The following is a 10,428-nucleotide window of genomic DNA, read 5'->3' as shown; positions in this document are numbered from 1 at the left end:
AAGAATGGCCATATCCCTGGATGTGGGAGTGTTGGGATCATGAGGTAGGGTCTTTTTTAACTCCCCCCTTACTCTTACACCATTTTCTATTCCTGCCAACAGTATGCGGGCATTCCAGTTTCTCTGCTTGTTCTGTGGGGATAGCGGCTCTGTGAGGTGTGAGACGATACTTCACTGTGCTCTTGATTGCCTTCCCCTCGTGCCTGTTACCATCTACATCTTCTTTGGAGAGATGTCTATCGTGGTCCTTGGCAAAGATGGTTCAACAAATGCAAACCAAATGGACACGTTATGGTAACAGAATGCAAGATAGAAATCCTATGTCCTTCTATAGATATAGAAGTAGCATCTTGTAAAATTCAGCCACTCTTGTTGGAACATGGTCAAAAGACAGAGGAGTGGAGAACAATGCCTTGGGGAGCTATGAGAGAGGCTCCAGGGAAAAAGTCAGAGCCTTTACTTTGGGTGCATTGTGTTCCCTGGATTGTTCTTGCATGTGATCGTGCCTCCTGTGTTAAACACTTACATTGCATGTACAAGATGTGTTCATTGTATGTTGGATGTGGGAACATAGCTATAGAACACAGTCTGGTAAAAGGATTGCTGAGTGCTGTCCCCATTGTCTTCCCTGAATCTGCATATGGGCTCTGCCTTGCTTTTGTTCTTTCTCAGATATAATGTATAGACTGTGCCAGGCAATGGTGTTTAAACTGGTGCGTCCTGAGGACATCCTGGGAAACGGCTGCTCTGTTAATATTTACTATGTGATTATTGGCTTTTATTTACACTTTTTATCATGTTCTTCTGAACTCAAACAACCTCACCTGGATCATCGCTGTCTTTGTTTCAAGTGAGATAAAAGCACAGTGACCTTGAAGGAAGGCTGTCTGCAGCAGTGGACTGTAGTCCGTCCCATTCTTTCAGACCCTGAGGTCCCAGGTTTCAAACTACATAGTAAGGTGAAAGTCAACAACTCTCATGATTCAAAACTCAAAAACTAGATGACAAGGTTTTGAGTTTTTAATACTCATAAGTCAACTAGATATGTCAACATAATAAAAGCATATGTAAGAACCCTCCATCATAATTAGCTGTAAAAACTGGAACTTGCTAGGCGGTGGTGGCGCACGCCTTTAATTCCAGCACTCGGGAGAAAGAGGTATGCGGATCCCTGTGAGTTCGAGGCCAGCCTGGTCTACAAGAGCTAGCTCCAGGACAGTAACCAAAGCTACAGAGAAACCCTGTCTCAAAAACCAAAAAAACAAAAATACTGGAACTTTTTTCCCTCAAAGATTATACATGTGGTGTTTAACCTGCACAGGCGTCTGTGCCCACCCTGTTCTTGGTACCCAAGAAGGTCAAGAGAGGGCACTAGATACCCTGGAACGGAGTTGTGGGCAGTTGTGAGCCACCATGAGGGTACTAGAAATCAACCCTGGGTCTTCTGGCAAGAGCAACCACTGCTCTTAACCACTATGCCATCTCTCCAGCCCCTACCCCAAAGCTCATAACCAAGATAAACAATGATAACTCTTGTGGTTTCTGTTCAACACAGCGCTCAAAGTTGTGGCACAGCAACCAGGCGAGCAGGAGGAATAAAGGCACCCACATTGCAAAGAAGGAAGAAAGTTTACCTTGATTTGCAAATTTCATAATCTCTCACACAGAAAGCCTTGCTCTGTGCTTTAGTGGTAGAGCACATTCCTAGCATGTGCAGGGCCCTGAGTTCAATCCCTAACAGCAGTAAAAATAAATCATCAAGGTGTAGGAGCCCGTATGTGACTCAGCTTCCATCTGGAGTCAATTGTGACTTAAGCTTGCCTGCTCCTTCTGCATCCTTGAGGACTGTGAGAAAGTTCTAATTGAGCCCACGGGAAAGAGCATTTTGCCATTGAGAAAGAACACATTATCTACTAAGACACGGGCTGGTGAATGCCAGCTGAGGGCACATCCAGATAGAAGGAGAAATGCTTGTCCAAGGACAGGAATGGTCTTGTGATTGGATACTGACTGACTGACTGTCTCTGCGGTGCTCTGTGCTGCCTTTGCGTGTAAGCAGGCTCTGAAATAAACTCTGGACTGGTTGGTATTTTACCAACAGAACTCCCGAATCTACCCTGTGTTTTCTGTCTCAGTTTCTTTCATCTGACATTTCCTTAGCCTTAATGCCCCCCCCCCCCCCATATCCTAGCTGATTATTGGAGTGGGCTCCATCATGAAGGTCTGGAGGAATTGCTCTGCAGTTAAGAGCACAGACTGCTCTTGCAGATGACCCAAGTTTGGTTCCCAGCACCTAGGTTGAATGCCTCACAGGTGTTTCAACCGCAGCCCTGAAAGATGCAATGCCCTCTCATGTCTTCCTGCAGTCACATACATATACCCTCAGACAGGCACTCGGAATTTTTAAAATTTTGGGCAAGTTCAAAGCACATACTCTTCCAGAGGACCCAAGTTCAGTTCCCAGCACCCATATCAAGGGGCTCATGGTCATTTTCTTCTTTTTTTGTAGTGTGGGGCACTACTTCAAGGTAAGATTAGTGTAGTCCTTTATAAGAGATTATTTTTTGCTCTTCTAGCAGAATCATTTAATCTGTTGGTGACAACAGTAAATGATGTTCACCTCTGTCTCAATTACATAGGCACCTGGTGGCCAGCACAGCAGTTTTCTTCCTTCCTTCCTTCCTTCCTTCCTTCCTTTCTTCCTTTCTTCCCTCCCTCCCTCCTTTCTTTCTTTCTTTCTTTCTTTCTTTCTTTCTTGTTTGTTTTACTGTGTCCTGGAACTCACTTTGTAGACCAGGCTAGCCTTGAACTCAGATCCACCCACCTCTGCCTCCCAAATACTGGGATCAAAGGTGTGCATCACCACGCCCAGCTCACTCTCATCATTTCATAATGCTTTGGAATGTTTGCCTGTCCTCTTGGTAAATTATTGCTCAAAGAAGATCCCACCTGAGGAACCAAAGTCTGTGAATCTCCCTGAATAAAAGTGCTTATTAATTTTATACCTGTTGCTTAGTCATTTCTGGAGATTTTTGAACGATGGATCCGATGCAGTCCACACTTGTTGTTGGACCCTAGAGTCCAAACACCAAGGAGGAGTCGTCTCCCAGAGAATGTCTCTCACCACCACAGCTGATGTAAAAGCATGAGGATTTTATTAGTTCTGTCAGTCAGGGTCTTCCAGCATTTGGGAGGCTAGGAAAGACCCTGAATGGCTAGTACAGTCTACTTTTAAAGGGAAAAACCACAGAAAAATGGGGTGTCTGGGTGTTGTTCTTTAACTATTACGATTGGCTTATTCAAAAGGGCTATTACCAATAATTGCCTGGAGAGTGGTTGCCAGATCAGATGAGGTAAAGGGAAACTTCTGAGGGTCACTTTGCCTCTTCCCAGGGACTAAGTCAAAACATCAGTAACTGAGTCAACACTTAATGGTTATCTTGCCCCTATTCAGGGAGATGGAAAGTTTCCAAAATCTCAGTACGTGCATGTTTAGCTGTTATGTCCTTGGTTCCCAAGGGAGGAGGGGAAGTACTGAGAGGGTTCAGAAATGGCTTCAGAATTGTCTTAAAGTTTTACATTATTTCCTTAGGGATGTTGTAATTGTGATTCCATTCTAGGTTACGTTCCACATAGTGTGATAGTTAATTTTATGCAGATGCTACATACATTTCAAGATACCATTTCCCATTATGTCCGTTGTGGTATTTCTAGAAAAGCTTAGCATTTGATTTCGTAGAGAAGATAGTGCTCACTTGGGACTTGGCACCAGTCAATCTCTCAGGGCTTGAAAAATTCCAACACAGAAGGTGAATTTACTCCCTCATCTAGGATACAGGTTCTCTACCTTAAAACTTGGCAGAGACTATTAGCGTTTCTGCAAGTGCAATAATAGTTTCTCTGCAGTAAGAACACAGTAAGCCAGATCAAGCAGAACTGAAAAAGTAAAAGAACAGATTTAATTGAGCAAAGGAACCTCGGGTGAGTTCTTCAGTACCAGAGATTGAGGCTGGAGAAGTCTCACTCCTGAACTAAAGCAGGGAGCTCCTATATCATGTAGGTGAGAGGTGATGCTGTGTCTGGCCCATGCTGAGTTTGTACCCAAGTATGGGGAAAAGCTGAATGCTTAGGCAGGGACTTGGGCTGCTGGCAACTTCAGGGGAGGAGCTGCCGTAGATGCCAAGAATATGGAACTGGGCCTTGTGGCACCTTTTGTTTCTTAGAGATTCTCTGAATGGATAGGATCTGGAGAGAAAGAAATGGGACTTTCTGGATCATGCAGAGGTAAGCTGAAGGTTCCAATTGCACAGAGACTTACAGCATTGCCCTCCATCCAACTTGACTGAGTTACGCCACTGACTCACATGTTTTTCTGATTTGCAATTTTTCTCTCTTTCTCTAGTAAATGTATAGTGAAGAAACAATCTTTTAAATCACTAGCTGTAAGAGGCCATCCTTTAGGCAATAAGAGAAAGCAAAGGCATTCCAGACTGTAGAGAGCCCATTGGCTGACACACCTTTTTGACGGCTCTTAGATCTGCTACCATTCTTCATTTTCTAGATTTCTTTTTAACAATAAATACATGAGAATTACAGGCCTGGTTGATTCTTCAATATGCTGAGAATCTAGTTGCTCCTGTACCAGCTGTTCTAAAGCCTGCAGTTTCTCTATTGTTAAAGGTCAACCATTTTAAAGGTGGGGCTGTTGGTGCCTTTGAAATACCAGCTACATACCCAGAACTGGCATTGCTGGGTCACATGGCAATGAAGAGTGGACAAAAGCACTTGGCCTAAATACAGCCATTGTGACTTCAGACTCCATTTCACCTGTAGGATAAACTTCAACTTGAATTTTGGTTCACGTTTCCATAGAATTCCCATGGGGACTGCAGAGAAGCTGCCCAACTTCCTCTCTAAGCAACAATCCCCCAAACGTGTCTGTTCCTAACAATAAAACCTAATGACAAAAAGAACAAATGAGTCTAATTGGTTGAATGCTGTGTGAAGATGTGTCACTGTGATTGGTTTAATAAAGAACTGAATGGCCAATAGCAAGGCTGGAAAAGGTTAGGTGGGAATTCCAGGGACAGAGAGGACTCTGGGAGAAAGAAAGGTGGAGAGGAAGCAGGAGGTGCAAGTTGAAAGAGAGGCAACAATATATAACAAAACGTAGATTAATATAAAGGGATTAATTTAAGTTAGAGGAGCTAGAAGGACAAGCCCAAGCTAAGACCAGTTCGCCCCAAGAGCCTCTCAGTGTGACTCACTGTCTGGCGTTGAAACTGCCGACAAAGGAACCCCACCACTGCCAAGTGAAAACGCCCAGTCATGGCTCCTAAGTCTTAAGATCCAGTCCAGACTCTCCACAGTGGGGCTCCAGCCCCTGACAGTACAGACAGAGCTCAGACTGCTCCAGTGCCAGCTGCTGGTTCTGCCATAAACCTTGTCCTGCAGTTGCCTTAAAGTGTTGCCGCTTCAGCAGGATAGACCCTCACACTATGAGACTAGGAAATGGGGGCTGGGAGGGACACTCTTTTCCCGAGTGGCCTCTCTGAGCTGTGTTCTTGATACCTGCAGAGATAAACAGATTTTCCCAATAGACAACTCAGTAGGCCAAAGGCCTTTGATCCTCTTCCTGTTTCCTTTGTCCTCTTAAATTCATGTCATCTCTTTGGAAACTGTACCAAAGCAAACCCTCACCCCACACCCCAGTAGGCAGAATACTGACTCTTTTCTGGGTATTTTCAGTTGTTTGCTTATTTGCTTCTGCCTACTGTAAGTTCAGAGACAGGTGCCCACAGGCATCTTGGGTCTGATGCACAGTGGTTCTGACAACAATGGTAGAGACTGGGGGTGAGGATGGGGGACTAGGGACTGGGGAGGTTGGAAGAGCAGAGTTGTATAGTTGTATCCTGTTGGGCTGCTACCTAACCGCAGCCTGATCATGGGGATGCTGTAAGTACATGCCCGGACACCACTGAAGGGTATAGCAGGCCCAGGTTGGCAAACAAGGTGCTAGCAAGCTTTGCCCTTTCCCTTCCTTCTCTCTTGTAAACCATAGATCACATCAAGGTCTGTTTCCTTATTTGGACATTTTCTTGGGCCAGACCCATTCCTGAGGCTGATTACCAACATCCAGCAATCAACCCCTCCCTTTTCATTCACCTGATTACCATGCCATTAAAATATACAACCGCAGCCTAGCCCATTCTAACACAGACCTCCTCTGTTAAAATTACACCTGCAAGATCATTTACTGCTGTTTCTCTGCCAGAGTCAAAAAGCAGCCACCTTAACTTTTCTTCCCTGCTTAATAAAGAATCTCCCTGTGAAAACAGGTGTTTGTGTGCGGTTTGTGCCTAATCCAGGGTAGGGGGGGAGCCCCGGCTGTGTGGGAGTCCCCTCTGAGATACCTGTCTGAGGATAAAGACACTGTGCTACAGAAGAAATGGAAGCCAGAGTCCTTAGAGAGCATCCCTGAGAAGACAACATTCTACAAACCAGTGGTTTGCAGGGGATGAGGGAAAGGCGAGAGAGGTGAGGCTGAGGAGGTTTCCATGTTTCCCAATTTTCAGCCCCTGCACCCTCAGCTTTTTGCAGAGGAACTATGTGGATTTCCTCACCTGTAATACCTTTGACCAGCACTGTGTATTTGAGTGCCTGGACACATTCCCAAACGCAAAGGACTTCATGCCCATTTTGAAGCAGTCTCTCACTGACCCTCCTTCACTCTGAATAGTCTTTCCCTTCCCCTTTTGGACGATGCCTTCCTTGGAATGGAAATGGAGAACTGTTGGCCTTTATCGAAGGCTGGGCTTGTGTTCAAGTCTTCCATCTACTAAAAGAAGTTGGTCATTGAAGCAACCTATATCGGGGACAGCAATGCCAGTGTCATTGGACAGGTATGGAGGGTGAATGCAGCCTCCAGTGGTGCTGGGTCCTGCAGCAAATGACAGTCACTACATCCTGTTTCTTCCTTGTTCCTTATTTATGCAGCTGGCATCCCGAGGATGAGGTACTTTCTCAGCCCCTTCTTCTCATCACACTGATCCAGGATGCTCACATAGTGATTATGTGAGCAATCTGTACGCACTGTACAAACTGTCTGCACAGTGCAGGAGGACAGTGTGGGAGGCTGCAGTTCCAGGCCTCTTGGAGACAGGTAGCCCAGGAGCTATGATCTATTCCAGCTTATCTGGGCACTCAGCTGGAAAGATGGCGCACATCACAGTGTCTTTCTGTAGGGTCTTCACTAGCGGGGCTGGCGACAATAGGGTGGAACAATGGCTATACATTCCTCCACCAGGGTTCAAAGTTTAGATCTTCTGCATCAGAAGAATGACCAAGGCCACTCCGTTATCTCTGTGCTGGTTCACCTATCCCTATCCTCATTAAGTATCCGGGTGAGGTCTTTGCTCTCTTCCAAAGTATGCTGGCCTGTTACTGATGCCTTTGCCCTGCTTGGTCCCTCCTCCATGGAAATACAGGCAAGAGGGAGAAGAAATTTCCTTCTTAGAGAGTGAACTGAGAGAGCCAGGATGGAAGATCTGAGCCCTCCCTTGTAGACAGGGGTATAGACTGTTCCTGTCCAGCTGTGTGAGGAGGAGGGAAGCCCTTAGCCTCTGTGTGCTGCTCACACAGAGAAAGAGCAACTGCTTCCTTCCTAGACCAATCTTTGCAAAGACAACCTTTATACATTTTTTTTTATCTTTTGTGGGTTTTTTTAAATATTTATTTATTTATTATGTATACAATATTCTGTCTGTGTGTATGCCTGCAGGCCAGAAGACGGCACCAGACCCCATTACAGATGGTTGTGAGCCACCATGTGGTTGCTGGGAATTGAACTCAGGACCTTTAGGAAGAGCAAGCAATGCTCTTAACCTCTGAGCCATCTCTCCAGCCCAAGACAACCTTTAGAACCCAAAACAGGACTGGAAAGCCTGGAACCATATTCATAGTCATCCTGCTGGTTCTGGCCCTTAGGGACAGCCTGGTCCTTGTCCCCAGACCGGTTTCCCCTCCTTTCCATTTACCTTTACTCCATGTCTTCTTCCCCCACCTTCCCTCATCCTAGATTTTATTTTCTCTGGTCCTTGGGTTCTCTATTTCATCATCATTTTCACCTTTTATTCCTTGTATGTCCTGTATCATGACAGCCCTCTACTTAGAGGAATTTATCTGACTCCAGAACCCACAGTGCGGCCTGAGAAACCAGACCTGCCTGTGTGCTGGCCCTGGTCCTCAGAGTGAGCAACTGAGCCCTGCCTGAGCCCCAGTCCAGTCTGAACCACGTTTGTTCTGTGTCATTGGCCGTGATTCCCAGGACTGACTGTTGGGGTGGGCTTCATTTTGTTCTCCACAGGATGGCCTGGGTGATGGGATGCAGGAACTGTGGGCCATTTAAGATCACTGATGTCCCTGGTCCACGTCCCTATGTTCCTTCTCCTGGATTCTCACAGAAGAGGTTTCTTTCTTTGGACTGTTCTATCTTTGGTGTGACTGGCAGGGCTCGTCAGGTGATTGATGTTTGGGAAATGTGGAATATGAATGGATCATCCCCAGAGAAGTCTGGCCAGTCCATGCAACCAGCGGCAGGGCTTAGAGCTCTGGAAATCATCTTATACAGAGGCTCACAGCAGCACGTCCCTGCAGTGGTGCTGGAGTCCGAGTCAGAACTCTCAGCCCAGCAGCTCAATAAGAGGCTGCAGCTGCCTGAGGAGGAGCATGGCTGGGGAGGGGCCAGACTAGGGTGCTGGGCCCCAGAGCCACAGCAGATGGTCACAAAGCTGTGGGCATTTTGTATCAAGTCACCCATGAAGGACTTGGGCACACTGCAGGAGCACGTACTGAGCAGGTTCCTATGCCAGTGGCTGCATCATAGATCCTGGCCTTTGTCAGGCAGTGCCCATGACCTCCCTGTACCAGGCAGCACCTCTGGATGAGGGCCCTGATGGGTGGTGTCTTCATACTCACTGCCTGCTGCAGTTAAAAAAACAGCAAGTACAGGATTGCAGGAAGAAATGAGGAATCAAAAGATAAAGGTCAGGGGGCTGGAGAGATGGCTCAGAGGTTAAGAGCATTGCTTGCTCTTCCAAAGGTCCTGAGTTCAATTCCCAGCAGCCACATGGTGGCTCACAACCATCTGTAATGAGGTCTGGTGCCCTCTTCTGGCCTGCAGGCATACATACAGACAGAATATTGTATACATAATAAATAAATACATATTTAAAAAAAGAGAAGTTAAAAGATAAAGGTCGGAAGATAAAAGTTGATAGAAGTGAAATGTTCGTGAATCTGGTAGCCAACGTTAAATTGTAACTAAGAGACAAAGAAGAAAGGTGGCAGAGGATGGAATGAGGCCAGGAGTGGCTTTGATAAGGGCAGTGGGGAGAATAAAGTGACTGCACTGTACTACAGTGTCCATGGGTCTGGAATAGCGCTGGCAAAGGCTCCCCAGGTGGAGCCAGTACTGAGGCCTTGCAGGCCATGGTCTTTCCTGTGTAGCTCTTCCCTCTGCAGTCAGAATGGAGAAGCAACAATAAAGCCTTGTCCAGGGAGGTGCAAGTCTTCAATCCTGGTGCTCCAGAGGCCGAGGCAGGAGGGTCTCTGTGAGTTTGAGGCCAGCCTGGTCTACTGCTGTGGTATAATGCTTTGTACACTGTCAAGATCTGTCACTAGTGTTGGTTTAATACGACACTGATTAGCCAGTAGACAGGTAGGAAGAATAGATGGGGCAACTAGACTAGGAGAATTCTGGGAACAGGAAAGGCAGAGACACAGTCCTTACCCAGAGGAAGAGGAAGCAAGGTGAGAATGCCTTACTGAGAAAAGGTACCAAGCCACAAGGCTAAACATCGTAAGAATTATAAGTTAAACTGAGTTGTAAGAGGTAGTTAGTAATAATCTGCAACAATAGGCCAAAATAGTTTATAATTAATATAAACCTGTGTGTATTTCTTTGGGACTGAACAACTGTGGGACAGGGAGGGACAGAAACCTCTGTCAACATGTTGATAGGAGTTTCTCTCTTGCCTGGTCCCACAGCTGTTCAGTCTCAAAGAAACCCACAGAGGCCTACATTAATTAAAATCTGGTTGGCCTAGTAGCTTAGGCTACTTATTAACTCTTATAACTTCTATTAGCCCGTAATTCTTGTCTGTGTTAGCCACATGGCTTGGTACCTTTCATCAGCGAGGCATTCTCATCCGTGTCCTCTATGTCTGGGTGACAACTGCAGACGAATCTTTCCTCTTCCCAGAATTCTCCTCTTCTGGTTGATCCACCTCTACTTCCTGCTGGTCACCCCACCTCTACTTCCTGCCTGGCTACTGGCCAATGAGCATTTTATTAAAATACAGGTGACAGGGTACAGACCATTGTCTCACAGAATCAACATACTGTAGGACGAGTACTAATTGGTCTTAA

This window comes from Microtus oregoni, unplaced genomic scaffold (assembly GCF_018167655.1).
Source record: "Microtus oregoni isolate MIOR12 unplaced genomic scaffold, Mior012 000054F_ref0000373, whole genome shotgun sequence".
Lineage (NCBI taxonomy): Eukaryota > Metazoa > Chordata > Mammalia > Rodentia > Cricetidae > Microtus > Microtus oregoni.
This window is presented reverse-complemented; position numbering follows the sequence as displayed.